Here is a 23,704-nt window from a genome sequence, read left to right as displayed (position 1 = left end):
AAATAATAAAAATGGAAATCATCAGGAAGCTAAAAGACAGATATTTAAGTATCTGAAGATAACTTTAGAGAAGAGCCAAAAACCAAATAATAAATGTAGTCTTACTTAGAGTCAAATGGGCAATCATATTTTCAGGACAGTAAGAAGAGACAGTATGTACTGGGCATCTAATGTACAGCATGGTAACCATAGTTAACAATACTGTATTATGTACTTGAAAGTTGCTAAGAGAGTAGATCTATAGATCTTAAATGTTCTCACTACAAGGAAAAAAAATAGTAGTTACATAACCTTATTATAGTAATCATTTCACAATATACATGTGTTTGAAATTACTATGTTGTACTTAAACTTACACAAAGTTATATGTCAATTATTATATCTCAATAAAACTGGGTGGAAAAAAAAAGAAGTTGTTTATCAAAAGGTATGTACTTCTTTGCTAGAAATGGATTCCAGGAGCCTAGGTGGTGGTTTATACTGAAGGTAATTCCAACAGAGAAGTAGAGAAGTGAGACAGGAAAAAAAAAACAGGTAAAAAAGGATTTTTACAAAGCAAGATTCCACTGTTGGTAACTAGAGGTTAACCCTTCTAGAGAAGGCTGTGAGCCAGTGTAGAAACATGCCTCAGATTTATCTCACCTGAGGGTGATAGAGCTGGGTTATTTGTATACCAGTCTCTGTCAGTCACAAACCAAAGGCTGTTTCCAGGCAGGACATTAATTCTCTGCCTCTCCCAGCCTAGCCTGTGGGCAGCAAAGTGAGCTCTAGAATGTGGAAAAAGCCCCTAGGCAGAGAAATGCATTTGAATTTGGTCAGAGTGCACTGAATAGATAAAGGTGAGGGGATATGGGCAGAGTACTGACAGTGTCTAATCGAAAGCCTCTATTTTTCTTTTTTTAACCTTTTTAAGTTTTTTTTTTTTTATGAAAGTATAGGTATCTACATTATTATATAAGTTACAGGTGTACAACAGTGTTTCATAATCTTAAAGGTTATACTCTATTTGCAGTTGTTATAAAATATTGCCTATGTTCCCCATGTTGTACAGTATATCCTTGTAGCTTATTTTATACCTAGTAGTTTGGACCTCTTAACCCTCTATATTAGAGCCTCCGCCCTTCCCTCTCCCCACTGGTAACCATTAGTTTGTTCTCTATATCTGTGAGTCTGCTTCTTTTTTGTTATTGTCACCAGTTATTGTTATTTTGGTTTTGTCACCAGTTTGTTGTATTTTTTAGATTCCACATATTAGTGATATCATTGGAAGGCATTGTGCTAAGTGAAATAATCTAGTGTCTTTTTTTTTTTTATCACACTTTTGAGATAATTCTCTGGCTACTTCCTTCTAGAGAGAGTCACTCCAGTTTCTTGAGATTATGACATTTGGTATTATCTAATGCTTCACTGAAAGGCTAGTTTAGTTGCTTTAAAGTTTGCCATAAACTCATAGATATTCTAAAAAGGCACTTTTTGAGTGGAGATATGGGAAGCTCCAGATCAGAATCACAAATGAGATTTTCCAAACCACATACAACAGCTCTGTTTTGAAAGTAATTTGCACCCTCCCTATATAGGGAAGCAATGTTCTATGTTAAGTCTATTTGCATACTACAGGCAGGTTTAGTCAGGAAGAAGATAAAAATTATTAAAGGGCTCAAATGTAAACAGTCTGTCACAGTTCTAGCCTTAGTGTTGATCAGGGAATATGTGATTTTAGAGCAGTTTCAATTCTATTGTAGTAAACTTGACGTCATTACAAGTTTCAACTAAAGTAGTTATTTTGCTCATAGAAGTGGCATAAGCTACCATTTTAAGCAAATTTTTTCTTCATCAATAGAAATACTTTAGTATTTATAAATGGAGCAGTATTGATAGCCTACATACAAAGCCATGGTTTATTTGCAGAGAAATAACTACAGTTCTGAGAGCAATATTCAATAATTCAAGGACATTAGCAACTTAGCTTGGCATTTTGTTTTCATAGTGTTGTCATGGTCTTAAAAATTGTAAAGGCTAAGCATAAGGTACAGAAAGTTGACAAACTTTTAGAAAAACACAAAAATTCCTAGTATTAAGTTAAAATTTTACTCCTCTTTCTGTATTGAATTTCATTATATACTCTTTTGGCTCTATGTCTATTCAGCAGAGGTAAGGGTGCTTGTTAAATGTTTTAAATTTTACTTCCTGACATAATGCATAAACAAACAGGAACATCAAAGACATATCCAGCCAAGTGAAAATGCTCTGCTATTTGCTGCAGAGTAAATGGCTTTAAGTGGGAGATCAGATGGCTATAAGACAGGATGGAGGGAAAGAATAAGACAGGATGGAGGGACAGAAAACAATAAGACAGGCTGGAGGGACAGAAAAAAACCCATTTTTAAATGATTTTATTACTAAGCCATTCAGTACCAAGACTAAGGCAGAATCACCAAAAACTTCTAAAATCTCATGTTTACTGGAGTAGATTATACTGGAAATTCTTGCCTAAAAATATCCTTCCCGAGACAGGCAAGCAATCATTTTGGCAGAAAGTCATGGTGATGGCAGATGACATCCTCCTGCTCAAGAGGCCAGGCTCTCATTCCGTGTGAACTTTGAAGAACTCAGTGCTTCCCAGTTACAAATGTCATTGGGGGAGTTCCATCATGCCAGGCATAGAAACATCTCGGGAAATCTTCTTCTCAAAGGACTTTCTATCATATTATTTTTATTTTTTGGCTACTCTTAAAATGAACAAGAAAAAAATAATATTATGGTAAAGAAAAGGAGAAATAAAGTGATTACTGGGATAAATTTAGGTTCGGTACGGGCTTTTTCTTCATCAATAAAAGCACCATCAATTATGAGCAGATGATTTTATAAGGCCCAATTATATAAACGAAGATGCTTTCCTGTGCACAAAGCTTGCACATAAAAATTTTACTAGCTAAAATTATTTGTCCCGTCGTGTATTAGTTTCCTATTGCTACTGTAACAAATTACCACAAACTTAATGGCTTAGAACAATAATTTTATAGTACGGGTGGTCAGAAGTTCAAAATAGATCTCACTGGGCTAAAATCAAGGTGTTGGCATGGCTGGGTTCCTTCTGGAAGTTTTAGGGGAGAATCTGTTCCTCCATCTTCAAAGGCAGAGAGTAGCATCTTTCAATATTTCTAACTCTGACCTACTTGCTTCCAGCCTTGCAATGACCCTTGTGACTACACCCTGATAATCCAGTATAATCTCCTCATCTCAAGATTCTTAATCTAATTAATCCACAAAGTCCCTTTTGCTTTGTAATTTAACATGTTCATAGGTTCCAAGAATTAGGATGTGGCCATCTTTGGGGGTGCCATTATTCTGTCTACCACACACAGATGCAACATAGAGGAAACGAAGTAAGTCAATGTTTAAACAGCCATTATTCCTGCTCTGGCAACCAAAGGATGCAAAATGTAAAATAGAAATAGTAATAACAGCAATATTAATTATCATTTATAGAGTGTCTAATAGAGTGCAGTCATTTTACAATGTCTTATTAATCATCACAATAGCCTCTTAGAGTAAGGATTATGATACTCTTCTTACAGGTAAAAACCTTAAGCTCAATGAAGTTAAGATCATCACAGACCTAGTAATTTTAGGCTAGGATTTTAAATTAAACCACACCAGCACGTTAGTCTGAGTCTTTTCGGCTCCTAAGCCAGGCTTCTCTCTGCAGTTTCTGGTGTGTTTGTATGCAGTCTGTTACTCTACAATCACACTGCAGAGAGGACCACAGCCTGCTTCTTTACTGTGTGGATAAAGGGCTTCTCAGAAGACATCACTCACGCCTACCATGAAATGCTGCCTTGAGCTCATAGTTGCAGTCTACTCTCTAGAGCCCAGCGCTGTCTGGAAATTGCCGTGATCTGTATGTCTTCTCTAACGATGTCCCTGTTTCTAATGTGACTGGAGAGGTGTGGGGAAGCCACGTCGAGCATAGAGAAGACATAGTCTGCTCTTAGTGGACCTGAAATGTAACTCATGTGTCCAAAATACGAACTAGTCCACACCTAAGCTTAAGGAGGAATGGTACTTGCAAATATTCTTTCACATAAAAGCTCTGACTTTTGGATCTGAGAGCCTGAATTTAAGTCCTGCCTTTGTCACTTTGTCACTCAATTTCTTTTAATTCTGCTCTTTCCCACCTCAGGTACATTACACAAGCTGTTTCTTCTGCCTGATACTATTTTCCTCCACTATACACCTGGTCAACTCCCATATATCCTTCAGATCTCAGCACAAACATCACTACTCTCCATTCTCCAGCAGACATGCATCCTTCCCCCTCAGGTCCTGGAACGCCACTCCCTTACCTTTCTGTTAATTACTGATCATCCTTTAAAATTCACCTCAAAAGTCACCTCCATATTCTATCTTCTCCTAGCGTACTGTGCCCCTCTTTAATAGCTCTTACCACAATTCTACTAAATGGTTATCCCCTTTCTTGTGTGGTGTCCAATTTCTCCACTAGAATGAGTGTGCCTTGAGTGAGGAAGCCACATTCAGTTGTTTGCCCAGCATAATGTTTAGGCAAGTACCAGGGCCCTCACTTAATAATGCTGAATGGATGTTGTACGTAAGCACTTAGCATTGTTCTGTCCAGGCTAAGTGCTCAATTGATCACATCTTTTAGAATAATGGATCTTTCTATAAAACTAGCACCATCAACAGAAATCCTTATGTATTAGTCTTTCAATTATTTATCTTGACCAATACTTCTCCACCACTTACTCTGGGCAGGATACCATGTTAAGAAGGGCATCGGGGGAAAAATAAATGAGAAAGCAGTCCCACCTCCTAGGAGCTTATCAGGAGTGAAAAGACAATGAGTAAATAAATAGCTTTAATCCAAGGTAAAGTATGTGAAGAATCGTAAGACAGGTCCAAAATTTACCTGAAAATTTCTTTCTTCTAAGCCTCCAAAAATTACGGAAGCTTAGAAGAAAGGAAATACATGACTTGGGGATGGGAAAGACTTAATGGAAGATGTGGATTTTGGTGGCTAGATAGACATTTTAGGAAGCAAATCAAGTATGAATGTAAGTAATATATTTCAGGAAAAGATATGAACATGAATAACGTACAGAGGAATATATGATTTATAACAGCACAGGTAAACTGAATTAATCTATCAGGTGATTGTTTTCCAAAGTATCCAAAATTTGCTGATAGATTATTTGTTAGAATGAGTCTGTCATGTAAACATAAACATTAACCAGAATTATCTCCTTATTAAAATAAATTTATTGAAATAAATGTATGTACATTCTGAGCATATACATACCATATCCTTAGACAAATCTGTGCTTGACATTTCACCTTTAATTCATAGAGCACCTGGAACATTTCTTATGTTTTCAAATGAGAGAAGAATCCAGAGATTATATGTCCTATCTATCTGGATAGCTTTAGGTTTTGCGGTGCATTCAAGATGACCACATAATTCTTTGAGACTCTTCTCATTGAATTCTGAGGTTCATGTCCCTGGCCCTTGAATCTAGGTTGGCTCTGTGACTGCTTTTACTCAAAGAATATGGCAGAAGAGATGTTACATCAGTTTCCAGGCCAGGCTTTGTGAGACTGGCAACTTCCACTTCTTGCTTCCTGGAACCCTTGCTTTGGGAAAAGCCAGCCACTGTGTGGGAAGTCCAGCTGCTGAGACCATCACATTGTCAAGAAGTTGGATCTGGGTATTTTGAGAGTCCACATGGGGAGAGGAGGCCAGCCAGAGCCAGGCATTCTAGCCATCTCAAGCCAACTTCTAGACATGTGAGTGAAAAAAAGCCATCTTGGATGTGAACAAGGCCCAAGGACCACAGCCAGAACTGAGGCCACAAAGTGCCCCGTCCAAGCCAACTCCAGCCCACTGAGCCACCGGCAGAGGCCCCAGCTCTCATGGGGGTGAGGGTGGAGAGGAGCCTCCCCTGCCATCCCTGCCTGATTTCCTGACCCACGAAACTGTGTGCATCAGCAAACGATTTCCGTTTCCACCACTAAGTTTTGGGGGTAGTTTGTACACAGCAACAGATAACCAGAGATGGGTATTTTCACTGGGGTTAGCTGTAAGATAGATCTGTATTTTTTACAAACACACTAGAACTTACTTTTCAAAATATTAGTATTCAAAGCCATCACTTTGGAAGAATATTTACTTATTTTATAAATTTTCCATGCTGAAAACACTTCTGAAATTTTCTTCACAAAAGCATTTTATGAGCCAAGAAAAAAGAGGAGACAGACAAGGAGGAGGGGGAGAAGGAGTTGGGGGGGAGGGGAAGAGGGAAGAAGGAATGCAGGAAGGGAGGGAGGAAGGGAGGGAAAATCATGCTTGTTATTGGATAATCCCATCTCAGTTGGAGCTCAGGTAAAGCAATTATTACCACATTCTCTAGACTTAGCTCTGGACAGCTTTTCCTTCTTTTCCCTTTTTTTTCTGTTTGCTTCACATTTTCAAAACCAGTCCTCAAAGACTGAAGAACGGTCACCACTGAAAGTGTTGCAAAGAAAGTGCCAGTTACTCTCAAGGCAATTCAAAGGGATGGGTTGTTGAAATATTTGGCGCATTTTCTGGATGCTCAGCATCCCCAAGGTGTCTGTTTTAAAGGACACAGACTCATGTGGAGGCATATGATCCTGGGAGATTAAAGAAAACTCAGTGTCACTATAAAGGGCCACTAGAGCCGAACACAACATAACCGGTACGACTATCAAATTGGTTTGCTGAACTCATTCCTTCTGCAATGTCAAAAAGCCTCGGTGCCACCATGTAGCTAATTTATCTACGTACATTTATCCTGAATCTCTTCCACTATTTGCAAAAAGAGAAGATTCAGTTTCACATAGTGAGGCTGTTAGAAATAGTCCTGTTCCTTACCAGGTGCTTTCGTGTTTTCATTGTGTAAAGAGAATTCTAATACTCACTGAAAAAGGCCAATCTGTAGAAACGATAAATGTCTTCAAACTACCAAGCATGTAATTGATACATAGCAGGCTCTGAATATCATATATTCTTTCAAACTAATTATCAGCCATGTAAGCCTATTATTATTCTGCTTTTCTGATTGTTTTTATTTTTAATTTAAGAAAAAGCCGTAACCACTTCCTAAATAGCTTGATCTCTTTTACCAGGACGTATACAGGATATGTTTACAGGACATATACAAGATGAAGCCTCATTCAAACATCAAGGAACTAATTCTAAATTTAGAAAATATTTAAGTTAAAGAGAAATAAAGTCAATTATTATATAGTTTGCCCAAAGAAAATTAAAGGCAGCATAATTCACTTATTGCCTTGTTTGACAGTGAAAAAAAGAGAGAGAGAGGATATGAAAATAATGCTATTGGCATGATGAATAAGGCAATAATGTTTAGACTACAGGACAACGGTGCTATGATAAAGTACAGTCATTACTTGGTATTATGAAAATGGGTTTTGGGTAACTTTCTTTATACACCAACATTGCAATCATGTCCTAAACAAACTAAATGAACCACTACCAGATATTTCTAGTGCTATCTCCTATTAGGCATGATAAACCAAACTTCTCTCTTTTATATTCTTCCAGAGCACCCGGTTGAGAGCTCTGAACCTGACAAATTCTGTCTCCTCTGAAATTTTAAGTAGCAATAAGCACTTCAGTTATTTTCACAAAGAGACACATATGGCTCTATGCTGAAATCCTGTAGGCAGCCGCAGAAAACCTCATATTTTAAAAAAGAAGAAAATTTCAAAGATTAACACAAGGTGATCGCTAACAGTTTAGATCTGGCAATGCCACCTACAAAACTAGGGAAGATTCCCAATGTGCATTCAACAGCTTCTCCATCTTCTTCATTGTGAGAAGAAAACTTGAAGTCTGTATAACAGATGCTGTTCACCATAGGATGCCAGCTATAATTGACCACCAAGGGAACTGTCCAAATGATGGGCCAGCCTGTATTATTAATGTCATTCCCCTTTTCTAGCAAGCAACTCTTTGAAAACAAAGCAATTTCTTCAAGACTACAGATTTTAATAATATAACCCTAGTTCTATGGCACCTAACTCCAGGAGAGTGTTGGCATAGGGCAGCTGGCAATGAAAATGAGGAATTCTGCTGTGTTGTGTGGTTGATAAAATATGTACAACACATGCTTTCTGCTGGCCAGAAGCTTCCCTGACCTATCAGTCAGGAATTTAATAGCTGCTGTAAATGAATTATCAGATTCGAAACCAAATGGAGGAGTAGCCTTCTGCCAACTCTGGTTCAATCGTTACAATTTGGAAATCTGATAGAGGGAGAAAAAGAATAAAAACAAATGATTTCTTAATCATAAGCCAGACCAATACTTCCCAGAGACGTGAATATGAAGCACATACTATGTTCAACACTCTCAAGGGTAGTGAATCTATATCACAGCTCCTCATGTTATCACATGTTGTTGATTACTTTTTAGTACTTTTACCATTTCATTATCTCTTAAGGTGAATATTTTTACTGCTAAAGTTACTCTGTATTTTCACCTCCAGGATTTCACCTTTAGACCTAAGAGATAAAAGACTTAATTTTGAAAAAGAAACTTTGGCAACACTGAGCCCACTTCCCCTCACGGCACTCATTAGTGGTACCGAATACTAGCAGCAAGGGGCAGCGGAGAATGTACATCCCGTCTCCACCAACAGAACATTCACTTCCAGTTCACTCATTTTTGCTGCCTGTCTGGCCCTTGAGGCATCTGGGGCCCTGACTCACACACTCTCCAATCTTGCTGATGCAAAGAAACAACCAATTTCCATACTCTTTGGAAACTTTGTGTTTTCATTGTTTCTAAAATAAATTAGTACAAGCAGAACAGATTTATAGATTTAACAAAAGGAATTGAAAATAGTTAAACAGTAGCAATCAAAGAAACAGACAAAAATACAATATAGCCACTTAGCATGACTGAAGGAGCAAAAACAAACTCCCTACCTTATCTTTAGTGAAAGGAGTGCACTCATATACTGCTACCGTCAGTGTAATTTGGAATAATCATTTGGAAAGATATTTTGCATCACAAGAAAAGTTCATTTATTCATTCACTCTTTCAAAACTTTGTTGTTGTTGTTGAATTACAACATGCCAGAAACTGTTCCAGGTGTACGGACTACAAAGAGAATTAGGAAATAATTGTCAATCAGAAGTAGCAAACAACAAGAATGAGGAAAAAATTACTAAAAAAAAAAGTTATATACAAAAGGTTCTAGGGAATTGGAGAAAGCTATACAGAAAAGGTGAGATTTGGGGCTGGGTTGTGTGTTATTTATTCATTCATTTGTGCATTCATTAAGCAAGCATTTCTTGAGTTCCTTCCGTATGTCAGGAGCTATTGTAAGCACCGGAGTTACATCAGTGAACACAGACAAAAATCCCTACAATAAATAATGTAAATAAGCAATGCACCTATAATAGGTTGATAATAATTGTTAAGGGGGAAAAGTAAAGAAGGATGAGGAGTATGGAGAGGTTGACATTTCAGGTAGGGTGTCCAGGGAAGGCCTCATATTAAGGCCACATTTGATAAAAAGTCTAAAGGAAGTGAAGGATTGAGCCACACAAATCCATCTGGGCAGAACATTCCAGGTCAAAAGGACTGTGTGTGTAAAGGCTCTGTGGGGAGAACGGGCTTGCGGAGGAATGGGAACAAGGTGGAAGCAGGAGGGTATGCAAGCTAGGGGGCAATGGGCAGCCAGGGTACAGTGGTCATGTAAGTACTTCTTTGCTTTTTCTTGGAGTGGGAGGTCTGGTCACTGGAGGGTTTGAGCAGAGGAGTGACAGGTCATGTTTTTGTTTTAATCAGTTTGCTCTGCTCAAAAACAAAGAGGAGTGGAAATAGGGAGAGTCGTTACGAGTACCAACTAGGAGAGAGATAGTAATGGTTCAGACAAGGGTGGAAGCAGTAGAGGAAATGAGCAATGGTCATATTCAGGATAGATTCTGAAAGCAATGCTGACAGAATTTGCCAATGGATGGTGGGGTCAGGGTTCCTCAAGACCACCCCCAGTTTCTATGATTTGCTAGGACTCGTAGAACTCAGCAGATAGTTGTACTTGCAGCTGTGAGTTATTACAGCAAAAGGACACAAAACAAAATCAGCAAAGGAAAAAGGCACATGAGAAGAATGGAGGAAACCTGGCACAAGCTTCCAGAGTCCTTTCCCCGTGGACTCACGTGGAAGGTGTTTAATTCTTCCGGCATTGAATTGTGACAATGTGTGTGAAATGTTGTCTATCAGGAAGTTCATTAGAGACTCAGTACTCAAAGTTGTTACTGGGGTCTGGCCACATAGGTACCATCTGCCTAACTGTACAAAAATTCCAGACTCCCAGAGAAAAGCAAGTGTCCAATATGAATACTATTTGTACAAAGAACCACTCTTATCAGTTAGGGAATGGTGGAAAACCTCCAGAAATTCATGTTACTGACACCAGCCAACGGCTAACCATGAAAGCTACCCTTTGAAGGATAGCAGTCACAGGAAGGCTATGTTAATTCTTTTATGCACAGGTAGAATATGAGATGTGAGATAAAGAGCTGTTCAGGAAGAGAAATGGAGAGCATGGGGGTATTCTAGGCAGTGAAAGATGTGATGGAGAAGAAGGAGAGATTTACTTGGTATCTCATCCTTAACTTAAAAATAGGTACAATAAAATGACCTGGAGATATAATAGTGATTCCAGCAGACAGCGCCCTTTCCTTGTGGAGCTTATTTGCATTTTAATAGGACAGCCAGATACTAATCAAATGATCCTCACATCTCTCATTACCTTACTGACCCAGGAGTAGTCTGTCCGGGAAGAACAAACAGCACCACGAGGAAAGACCCGGGGGTGGCAAGTAACATGGTCCTATTCTACACCTGAAAGAAGGCCAGTGAACAAAGTAATAGTAAACAGGAGGATGGACTTGGAAGGGAGTTGTTCACACTTCCTGAGGTCTTAATTTTGCCAGCTGTTGATTAACTATTTATTTATTGACATCTCTGCCAAGGACTGGCCCTTTTTCATTCATTCATTCAATAAATACATATTGAGCATTTACCAATGCCGGTTATGTGCTTGGCAACGAGAATAGTTCCTGACACCATGGTGTTTGCAGTCCAAGGGAAGAGAGGTTGTCACTTGGCCTTTTTGTCTTCTCATAGATTTGCCCTTCCTCTCCACTCTCATTGCCCTCAACTAAATCTCTCACAAACCTATATCACGTTGGGATCCTCTCAGTGATCTTTACTCTCTCCTAACTCATCCTGTAGACTAAAACCAGATTAGGTTTCTTAAAATCTGATTCCAAGACGATTTCTAATGCTTAAGAATTTTAAATATTTTTTTCTACTTCTTAGATAATATTCCAAGATCAAAAAATCAGAAACTAGCATTTAAGACCCTTCTACATGCACGCACACACACACACACACACACACACACACACATACACACACACACACTAGACCTCCCCCAAAGAGCTTGCTCATTTCTATCACTCTGCCTTCTTTTTTTTTTTTTTACATTTTTATTGGAGTATAATTGCTTTACAATGGTGTGTTAGTTTCTGCTTTATAACAAAGTGAATCAGCTATACATATACATATATCCCCATATCTCCTCCCTCTTGTGTCTCCCTCCCACCCTCCCTATCCCACCCCTCTAGGTGGTCACAGAGCACCTGAGCTGATCCCCCTGTGCTATGTGGCTGCTTCCCACCAGCTATCTGTTTTACATTTGGTAGTGTATATATGTCCATGCCACTCTCTCACTTCGTCCCAGCTTACCCTTCCCCCTCCCCATATCACTCTGCCTTCTAATCACATTCTTCCCACCAGAAAAATTTCTCTTGGGACCATTCATTCAGGTGGTCCTAGGTCTTTTGTGGGACATCTACTGTGCCACTGCCTCCACAAGTCATTAACTGTTTGGTCTACCCTACACTGCCCTTCTCCTTTCTACAATGTATAATATCTGCAAAACACAGGCACTCTTTCTCTGTGCATACTTCCAGCCTAGATCCCTGCCTTATCCATATGTATTAGTTATCTACTACTGCATAAAAAATTACCTCAAATATACTGGCTTAAAATAACGATAAACATTGGTTATCTCTCATAGCTTCTGTGAGTCAGGAAGTTGGGAGCAGCTTAGCTACATGGTTCTGGCTCGGGGCCTTTCATGAGGATACAATCAAAATGTTGTCTGGATTTTCATCTGAAGGCTTGACTGAGGTTGGAGAATCTGCTTCCAACAGGAGGCATTCATTTGGCTGGCAAGTTGGAGCTGGTTAATGGCAGAAGACCTTACTTCCTCCCTCATGAGATTTCCGTGGGGCTACTTGTATGTTCTTATCACATGGCATCTGGATTCCTCCAGAGCAAGTGATGCAGATAGTAAAAGACAGAAGCTATCACACATTTGTGACCTAACCTTGCAGAGGTCACAGTGTCACTTCCGTAATATCCTACTTGTCTCACAGATCAATAATACCCAGTATGGGAAAAGACTACACAAGAGCATGGATACCAGGAGGCAAGAGTTACTGGGGGCCATCCTGGGGGCCACCACACCGTATCTCATTAAATTTTACTGCCTAGGGTTTATTTTCTGTGCAAAAGTGCATTACTTTAAGCAAATCAAACACAAAACAAGTGAAAATATTAACAAAATGAATAATGACCACAAGCTTTTACATAAGGACTTATCACTCTTCAAAAGTATGTTTTTACATTGAAAGCACACCAGATTGTCAGGATAGCCTCCACTCCACGGTATTAAGTAGGAATTTTAAGCACCCTTGTTTTCCATCTCTTAGTCCAAAGCCTCAATTTCTTAATAAAAAGATAACTCCAACCCCTTAGCATCACATACATATTTCTTCTTGCTCTTCTCCTCCACTGATCCTCATATATATCCCTTCCTCTCCCCCACCCTTCCACTTCAGTCCTGACTTTCCAGCTCTGAAGAACAGCCTATCGTATGCGTAGGCAGGGCAAGTAGCCTGTGTGGATTAATGAAACTCAGGATCTCCTTCCCCCACTGAAATATTTTCTCCATCTGCTCACTAATGCCTAAGATTTTGCAATTAGCAGATTCCTATTTTTTTCCTCTGACATGTGGTTTCTTGTCTCCAGTTTAAAATACCAGTATACTTTGTAAAAGGAATATATTACAACTTTAACAGCTGCCTGCTCACGAGTATGAGTTTTTCTGCATATATCTCCTGAAAACAAGTTTTCAGATGGGGTAAGAAGAAAAAGAACACTCAGGGGAGGCAATGCATCACAGGGCAAAGTCAGGGTAGAGAAACAGGAATGTCATGGAATGGAAGGATGCACTTCCTCACAATCCTGTCCAGAGCCAACTCTTTTCTGAGACTTTACCAAGGGTAGAAAAGCAAAGACCTCTAACCTCATCCTCATACCAACCAAGCTCACTATATAAAACCATATTTCCTTTGATGGCCTTTGACATCTGTCAAAGGCCATCAAAATGAGGAAATGGAGACAATCTCTTTAAAAAAAAAAAAAAGGAAAAGAAAAAGAAATGACTGGTGAATATAAGACACAAAGATGACAGTGCAGAGCTGGGAATGCACTACGTGCAGGGTGACTGGCTTCTGAAATCTTGAGCTAAAGCTTGTTTATTTTAACAATGACTTTGGTCTGTAAGCCCTTAGCCCTGTTATTTATTCATAACCTTGCAGGGGTCTTGGATTCCTAATTTGCAAGTATAAAAATGAGAAGCAATTTGCACATGCCAGGTGTCTGGACAAATGCTCCCTATTATCTGCATAAATCAGATGCTCAATGATTTGAACCAAGTTGAACAAAACACACACTGTTCATTCCCAAGCTGGCCTCACACTCCTACAGAGACCCTGGGTTTTGCAAAGACTATTCTGTAGCTTTTATCAATTATGGAAAAACCACTGTCAAAAAATAACGGCTTTTCTTGATGATGTGCTTCTGGCCGTAATGGTTGGACTGTCCAGTAGAATTTAATGGCCTCAGACCCTTCTTATGATGCTTAATACATGCCTTTAGGAAGACAGACTTAGAATACAGACACTAAAGCCAGGTTTACCCACCGCATCAAAACAGACCTTTTCTATTTTATTTGAACTGATTGCCAGGAAAAAGAGAACTAGCAGTTATTAACACACCTTTTCACACCATAGAAGAAGCATCCTGCTAGGAGCTCAAGGCACGTTATTTCATTTCCACAACTGATTTAGGTTATAAAATGTCCAATCTGATTTGATCATGATATTCTATTAACTAAATTAGACTGTGTTTGGCTCATGTTTTTATTTAGAAGAATAGGCTGTTCTGACAGCAGAAATTGAAACAGAATTCAGTTCCCCCATGATTGAATGCATTCACAGCCTTACCTTTTTTATAGTGCATTTGCACTCTCATGCTCATCCACAAGAAATAGTGCCTACGGGCCTTAGACCTCTCTGCAGGGCAAGGGATGCTGTCGAGTTGTGAAGGGACACAAGGCAGAGCAAGTCTGGAAGAGAAAGATCAGAAGCTGGGTTCAACCCCGTGTCTGACTAGTCCCACAGACAACACACATGCAGTCACTCCAGCATGGAGGAGAACCCACCGTTGGGTACAGCTAGGGGATACCAACAATTTTCAGAATCTGGAGAGGGGCGCTCAGATGGATATCAAGTTGTCCAAGCAGCACAGGAAGGCATGAGAGAAACAGGATAAGAGTATTCAGACCAGATCCCAGCACACTGAGCTCTGGGCCAGACAGGAGGAGCCATGTGAAGAGGCAGGAGTCTGAAAGCCCCTGTGCTGGAGGAGACGGGTCAAAGCATAAACCAGGAGAGCAGAAATCACCACTGAGAATCTCAGAGACATGAATGATGTCACAGAATAGCCTCTATCACCCAGATAACACGGATCAACTTGTGTGCCTGTTCAAACAGATCCACCAGTTATGATCTGGAACGGATGACATGGACCCTCATCACCTTAGAGCCTTCAAACGGAGCTTGGCAATGGTGCTCTGGGAGGTCTGTATCAAATAGAAGAAACTTTAAAGAGGGATGTTTCCTAGTGGTAATCACGATTTACTAACACAGGGTTCTCCCGCTGCTGAAGAGTGACGTGTTGCAAGTACATTCTAGGAATACCAACATATTGATGTCCTCCCCGGGCACATCTGGTAAGCAGCTGCTTACACCTGTGTCATATTATTTTATGTCAGTGCTGTAACATATGCTGCTCTGGACCAGAGCTTCTCAAACTTTAATGTGCACAGAAATCATTTGAGGTTCTTGGTAAAATCCGGATTCTGATTCAACAGGCCTGGGTGGACCTGAGAATACTCATCTCCAACAAACTCTCAAGTGATGCTGATGTCACTAGTCCTGGGACCACACTTTATTTATTTATTTATTTTAATGTTTTTATTCTTTCATATATATATATTTTTTAATTTTTATTTTTGGCTTCGTTGGGTCTTCGTTGCTGCACACAGGCTTTCTCTAGTTGTGGCGAGCGGGGGCTGCTCTTCGTTGCGGTGTGCGGGCTTCTCATTGCAGTGGCTTCTCTTGTTGCGGAGCGCGGGCTCTAGGCGCACGGGCTTCAGTAGTTGTGGCACACGGGCTCAGTAGTTGTGGCTCGAGGGCTCTAGAGCGCAGGCTCAGTAGTCGTGGCGCACGGGCTTAGTTGCTCCGCGGCATGTGGGATCTTCCCGGACCAGGGCTCGAACCCATGTCCCCTGCATTGGCAGGCGGATTCTTAACCACTGCACCACCAGGGAAGTCCCGGGACCCCCACTTTAAATAGCAAGGCCCTAGATTAAGGATAGGGTCCTTAGTTGTTGTTTTCTATCAACATCTGTTACACATAAAAATTCAATAACAACAACAACAACAAAAATTGAATAACAAGCCACACAAAAACTGGCATCTGAAAGAATACAGATCCTTATTTTTTTGGTGATTTATATACTTGGATAATTGTTTCCACTAAAATCCTAATTTAAGGCTTCCTTCATATTGCAAGTAAACATTTATTTTTTTGCTTACTCTGGTCATGTCTTCAGATACCAAAATTCTAAGCCTATGCAAAATGGCTAAGAACATAGATTCTAGAACGAGACTGACTCGTCCACTGCTACCTGTGTGACCTTGGGCAGATTGCTTAACTTCTCTGAGTCTCAGAGTAAAGATAAAATGAAGATAATCATAGTACTTCAAAGGGATGTTATAAAATGTGTTATTCTTAAATGCATTTATAGAAGTGCATGGCACCTGGCAATTATTATTTAGTATTTGTTAAATTAAAATTAATATATATAAACAAAATGTAAAACTTAGTATTTGTACAAAATCTACCACATAAATAGCATGCTTTCATGCTTTACATATGACCCTTTAAAAACCCTATAAAGGATTTTTCATCTCCATTTGGCATATTGGAAAATGAGAAGAACAGAGAGGTATAAAAAGAGACCCTCGATCCTGGAACCCAGATTACTTGCAATCCTCAGAGGAGAGAATAAGATAGAACTCAACCAGTCGAAGCACAGATACACACTGACAGAGCATCAGTGTCCCACAGGGACTAGCATTAAAGGTGAAATAATTTAGACTTTGATTAATTTACCGGAGTCTGACTGGACTAATGACTTTGAACTGTCTTATAGGGACTCTAGGGAGGTACCACATCCTTCTGGGCAGAAATGCAGTTTCTCCTAAAGTAAGCAGATGCTGCCACTCTTAATAATCCTAGGAAAATCTGAAACGTAGAGGAGAAATTAAAAACTAGGGAGGTAGGTCTTGAGATGAGGGGGGGGGAAAAATCCTTCCTCCTCTTTTTGTAGATGAGAGTCATGCTTGGACTCCCACGTCTGGAGAGGCCTGGGGCTCTGCCAGTCTTTCTGAGTGAGCTGTGCGTGGAACACAGAGACAGGCTGGTAGTGAGATAGCGCACCAGCCCAGAAAGAGAGCATTATGAGTTATTCTTGGTGTTGAACTTCCTTTCCGCTACTGCAAGCCTTTAATAAAGACACACCAATACTTACAGCCTGATCTCTGTCTTACATGAGGAGTTGGGAGGAAGGTTTTACATCCAGGGTTGGGAAAGAAGAGGCAAGAGTGATGTTGGCAGCAGCAAGGGTCAGGAGAGAAGAGCCATGTCCCACTGAGAGTGACCTGGTGAGCACAGTGGCAGCTGATGAAGACACAGGGACATGGCTAGAAGAATACAGAGGCCCACCTTTGGAACCATGCAGACTAGCCAAGGAATGTATTTGTGCAAGGCTAATTTCCAGCAAAAAAAAAAAGCCAGAGGTTTATCATTTCATCATGAATTGGGTTAGGCATGCATGAAATCAGGGAAAATATCAGGACTAGACGTTGAGTTTCCCCATCTCCAGGCTCCTACTGTTTCCAGTGTATCACAAGACAATCACATCCTGAAGGAGGATCTTACATACATTATCATCTTTATGAAAACTCCCAGAAGTTTTATTGATTTTCCATATTTTAATCTAGATGTTCAGCATAGCCTGGAATTTCAAAGGTTATCAGACCGTTGTTTTGTTTTGTTTGTATGAGTGTTTGTTTTCAAATACAAGTCACAACCAACGTTGACTAAATTGCTCCTGATCAAAAAGAAAAAGAAACTCATTCTACATAGTTATATGGCCAGGAACCAGTTTTAATGAACAACCAGAGCATTTGTAAATTACTTTGGTGGAATTACATGGGTATCTCAAAGAATATACAAGAATAATTTCCAGTATGACAGGAAAGCACTGGATAAAGCCAAGTAACATCGTCTCAGCTGGCCACTCATTACCTGTGAAACCTTGGAAGAGCTATTGATCCTGTCGGAGCCTCTCAAGCTCTTAAAGGGGATAATAAGCCCTGTTTTGTTTACCTCAGGGGGGCCTCTGGCCCATGGCACGCCTCTGTGAGAGTTAGAAGAAGATGTCCCCTCTGAGCTAATCCAGCCCGGTGCAGGCTCACAATTTAGTGCTCATTGTATGGACCAGGTTGGAGGACCCACATGTCCCCTCAACCAGGGGCTCATGTGCTGCGAGCCAACTTGCACATTCATGCACCTTGGCTATGGCCTATCTCACAAGATGATGGTGAGGATGAAATGAAAGTACTTTGCTAAATGTAAAGTGCACCATAAATGTAAGAGAATGCATAGGCTTAAATGTAATCAAAAGTTGGCTTTCAAACCAGAAATTTAGAAAGATTCCATGCATGAGGATTTCTCAAAAATTTTAAATCAAGAGACACAAATTATAAGGTATGCACCATATAAATGAGGAACGGAGTATTTGGCAGGTCTGTGGTTCTTAGCCAGAGGCACCTGAAATCTATTTAAACAGACAGATCCAGGGTCCTACCTCTGGAGGCTTCTGAATCAGGAGGTCTGAGAGTCTTAACATTCTTTTTTTTTTTTTTTTTTAATTAATTAATTTATTTATGGCTGTGTTGGGTCTTCGTTTCTGTGCGAGGGCTTTCTCTAGTTGCGGCGAGTGGGGGCCACTCTTCATCGCGGTGCGCGGGCCTCTCAGTATCGCGGCCTCTCTTGTTGTGGAGCACAGGCTCCAGACGCGCAGGCTCAGTAATTGTGGCTCACGGGCCCAGTTGCTACGCGGCATGTGGGATCTTCCCAGACCAGGGCTCGAAACCGTGTCCCCTGCATTGGCAGGCAGATTCTCAACCACTGCGCCACCAGGGAAGCCCAACATTCTTATTTATAAAGGTCCTTGGGTTTTCTTTGGTGTGCACCTCTGAGCATCACAAGCATAGAGAATTTAAGCCTAGCAGCTAATTCAGGTATTTTTAAGCCACACTCACTTCTTTTTTTGCCTGAATTATCCAGAGAGCTTCAAATGAAAACATATGGCATAAAAAATAATAAAAAACTAAAGAAGATGCTATGTTCTCCATTAAACAAAATCACTAGGATATTACTCAGTAAGTTGATGGCTCATAAAATATTTATAGAATGCACATTCCAAAGTACATAGCACATGGCACAAAGTATCTCTGTACTGTCCCATCCACTGAGCTACAAGTGCAAAAATCCTAATCTTGTTCCCCCCATGCTAAGAGTCTGCTGAGATGCAATGGAAATCTCAGACAAGTATGCCCACCATCAATCTGACATCCAGTGAGGTTATCATGAATCAGATCAAAGTAAACAATCAATAATCATTCTGCTTTTATATAAATCCAGTACCATCAAACGCAAAGGCAATAATTTAAACACAAATATTTCAGTAGTTTGAACCACTGTAAATTAAATCCTTTATTAAAGCACAAACATTTCTACTTTCCACTTAGATTCTATTAAGGTATTTAGCCATAGTCTTCCATCTCCTCAGCTGCTCTCTATTCAGGAATTAAAGAAGAGATAGCACTTAGTACCTCTTTTAAGGTATCGTTAACACCATTGGCAGGGAAAGCTATATAATTCTGCACAAAATTAAAAGAACTCATTTCAACCTACAAAGAATAAGCCAGTGAATTTCCCCAGGCTGACATATTAAAGTATTGCATCTAGGATATAAGTACTCTACTTTTACTAATCCTCTGGAATTATGTTTAATTATCACAGAAAAGTAAAAGGGGGGGAAAAAAACCAGACAAATAGCCAGGGAATCTGGGTTTTGAATTGACATGTTACTGTCCCCAACCTCACTAAACAGTCATTGCCTTTAGACTATTGACACACTAATCAACGAAGAAATTAGTTTGGAATCTGATCGTGAAATATTTGAAAAAAAAGTAATCCATACAAGATTGATTCACTCTGGCATGTGGAGACTTTTTATATAATAGATTTGTAAAGTAACAATTAATAGCCAACGACAAGATTAGAAAAATGATCTTCTGGTTGCCATGACAATTCAGACAGCGTACTACCACCCACTCTGACAGCAACACTTAAATAATGAACATAAAGACAGATAGTGGAGCCCACACAGATGTGGGTGTCAAAAGCTAAGAAGTTAAACTGCAGATACTGTAGAGGTGATGGAACCCTTAGTAGAGTGACATAGGAAGTGACCACTGTGTAACGGGAAATTTTCTTGAGGTAGAGCTCAGTCTGCTAAAATCCAGATGGTTCATGAATGCCTATACTCTACCCTAGGCTAGGGAAGACTAAATTGTCATTCCTATGTCAGCAAGCAGTCACAGTTGACAATTTTGCAGAGTGCTTATCAGAGGAGAGAGAAAGTTTTAGGCCCTACCCATCATGTAAATGAATAGTCATTGGTAGGTAGAACACATATTCCAAGCTATTAAAAGAAGAGCTAACAAAAATGTTCTATTTTAAATTATAAAATTATTAGAAATGAATATAGTACCTCTTAACATAATGAAGGGACAGGCCTACCTACCAGGAGTACACAATATACAGGTAAAGTAGAGATATAAAGTACATTTCACTGAGCATAAAAAAATTATTTTAAGATGTATCATTACTTTTATATGAAAAAATACTGCTAGCTGTATCAATTTAAAATATCTTAATATCAGATATATTAATTACAGTGTGGAAAATTATATCTTAGAAGTGATGAAACATGGTATATATCACTGCATTCATCTGTAACCATTCTTGTATAAGTTAGTTCATTCATTCATTTACTTAGTCAATGAATATTTTTAGTACTTCCAATGTGCCAGCTACCTGTGCAAAGTGCCAATTTTATATTATTGGTCAATAGTATTGTTGTTTTTATGAAGCCCGAGAGAAGAATCTCATTGAGTGGACCCCCTGACAACTGTGAAAAAGATCCTGGGGTTCAAAATGAACATATTATGCAAGTAACTCAATAAAGCATGTTTCTGGCTGGTGTGTCATGATACACTTGCATGTAATAAGAATAACATATTTTTCAAGTTATAAATGTCAGTGTTAAAGCCTAAGGTTCATATGTACTTATCATTTATCTCCAACTTACACATTATCAGCCAAAAGTTTACTTATAAATTAATGTGTTTCCTATAAAACAATATGACAACTTTTGGATGGGGCTCAGGCCAGGTCATAAATGCCATTTAATTCACAACTAGGTAAATTATCATTCGTACTCTAGTTTCATTTCACACCACAATAGACCCCTCTGACACAGGACAGCTTCTCCGTCCTCACCATCCCAGAGCATCTGTAGTCCCCTCATATCCTCCTCCTGGTGGTGATGGCCAAAACGCCTCCCAGTTGCTTGTGAACATCTTGGAGAAGCTCTAGGGATCCACACTGATGCTTGTCAGAGTAACAGCAGAGTTTCTCGTGCAGGTAAATCTGGAGGTGTCAGTTAAAGCAGATGTAGAGACATCCCGAAGGAGCATCTATTGCCAAGTTCAGGATGTTCCTAAATGGGGTGTATATATTTTCAGTGAGAGACAATCCAGATTAAACTGGGCAATGAGCCAGACTCTATGTTCGGGCCCATCCCAGGTATAAACACTCTTTGCCTCAACACACGAAAGGTGGGGAGAATGTAATTCTTCCCTGACCTTGTGAAATGAACACGTACCCTTTTACTGAAAGCCAGAAATATGGAGTCAGAGGACTGAGCAGCTGCGAGGAGTCCTAGCAACAGGGCTTCAGACAAGATCCTTAAGCTTTCTGAGCCTAGGCATTCTGACTTCTAATTATGAGGCTCAAAGGTTTGTGAAGTACAGATGCCGGTTATAGTTGTAACAAAAATAAAAATGTTAATCTTTATTTTCATAAAAAATTTTACAATATAATAAGTTGTTATTGGCATAATATAGGTCGTGGGAATAGGGGTGTTCACCTTGGCATATGATTAAAATTTTTCATGATAAGCTGTTGGGAAAGAGAGAAAATATGGTTTAAAAAGCTGTGATCCTCTGGCTGGGGTAAGATCTCTACCTCGGAGTAGCTCTAGTATCAAGAACTATGAAGGTTCTGAGATTTTACTTTCCTGCAAGCTAACAGAGCAGGTGCTAACTGTCCCCTGGAGGTTGTAAGAAGACATAAGACTCCTGACTCAGAGACAAAAGACTTTATCACCCACAGAGTACCAGCAGGTGTACCAGCTCCCCAAGCCCCACTGACCACAGGATGACACAAACAGGGCCAGGTGATGCCTGCCCAGGCTGCGGGCTATGCTACAGCAGAGGAAGCCCAAGCTTGGGAACCTGACTCTCTTCTAGCAGGCAGTAAGCCCACCTGACTTTTGCCCCAGAGGGAGGCAAGGTCTTTGTTTCAATGAGCTGTGAACACACCTGTGCTTTGCTCCAGCAGGAGACACCATCCCTATCTACCAAGGCTATTTGCTCTACAACACATTTGAAAAGCTAGTCTGAAGCAAAGGCCTCTGCTTGCAAGCCACGCAGGAACATACTGTCTCCAAACCCTTCATATATGCAAAATAAAGATTAAAAAATCTACTAAGCAGTATAACAATAACAGCTACCATTTAAGTTAGTACTAACTGCAGACATTGTGCTAGGTGTCTGATACTGATTATAACATTTAATTGGCACAAAAAATTGCTAAGAGGCAGTTACTTCTCCTATCCTCATTTTTCAAATGAAGAAAATGAAGCCATAACTCAAGTAAGTCATGAAACTAGAAGCCATAATATTACTAAACAAGGGAACTAGAATTTGAACACAAACAAACCCTATGCTTCTAATCGCCATGCTTAACTCTTTTAAAATATACACTATATACGTCTATCCCTACATATACCTCATCACTTTGCAGTTAATTGTCCATGTGTCTGTCTTCCCCACTAGACTACATTCTTAAGGTCAGGAGGGACATTTTTGGTTCTTATATTTTTAAAGCCTAACAGTACCTGGCTAGTATATACTAGATATTCAAACAATGTTGGTTGAAAAATAAATGTTTTTAATTAACCTTCAGGAAATTATTCTCAGAATAAGGAGAAGGTACTTCTTGTGCTTTTTGGTACTCTATTCTGAGGATAACATGTATCTTCAGATGAATATTCATGATATGCTCTAAAATAAGCAAAACACTTTTATTCTTAAGATAAACTCCAGATTGGGGCATCTATGACATAATTTAAAATGCTCTTTCTGGACAAAATTTTTAAGTCTTATTCTGGAACCATCTTAAGCTAAATTTCTAAGGTATTTAATATGTGAATTTATGAAAGCTCTATTAGGACAGAGTAGTTGCATATTAGTGCAGCAAGGACACTTAGAAGTCAGCTAGTACACTGCTTAAAAAGAAATGAAGAGAAGAACCATTTCATGAAAATGTTCTAAGAAAGTCCAATATATAAAGGAGATCAAAGTGGAGATTCTAGTTAAAGTAGAAGTAGAAATATAGACCCCCACCTAAATATTTTGTCTGTTCCCTACTGAGTGGTCTTTGACGGTTACCAGGGATCCCTAAGGTTTCTGAGGGACACAGTTTAGATCAGCTGATCTAGTCCATTCTTCTCATTTTTGAGTTGTAATACTTAAGACCTACAGTAGCTCATCTAAAATCTCTAGTTATTTAGTGGCTCCTCCCTACCTAAGAATTCAGATTTTCAAACTCTCAGTCTAGTGTTCATCCTACTCCATTGCCCCTTAATTATTACAGAAATTTATTACTATTACAGTCTCAGTTTTACTATAAATAATATTATTATAAATGAAGATAACTAAAGCCAAAGT

General features: G+C 39.5%; 1 long non-coding RNA gene across 1 annotated transcript; it reads right to left on the bottom strand.

Annotated features, from left to right (window-relative positions):
- Nucleotides 1-348: 348 nt before the first annotated feature.
- On the bottom strand, nt 349-11,647 carry LOC309624458. The gene is made up of 2 exons (XR_014241942.1): nt 11,473-11,647; nt 349-11,440 (listed from the first exon to the last, which is right to left on the bottom strand). It is a non-coding gene; the product is annotated as an uncharacterized lncRNA (long non-coding RNA).
- Nucleotides 11,648-23,704: the final 12,057 nt, after the last annotated feature.

Source organism: Balaenoptera borealis (genome assembly GCF_965194805.1).
Source record: "Balaenoptera borealis genome assembly, chromosome: 2".
NCBI lineage: Eukaryota > Metazoa > Chordata > Mammalia > Artiodactyla > Balaenopteridae > Balaenoptera > Balaenoptera borealis.
Note: the sequence above shows the minus strand (reverse complement) of the source record. Positions and strands in the feature narration are given on the sequence as shown.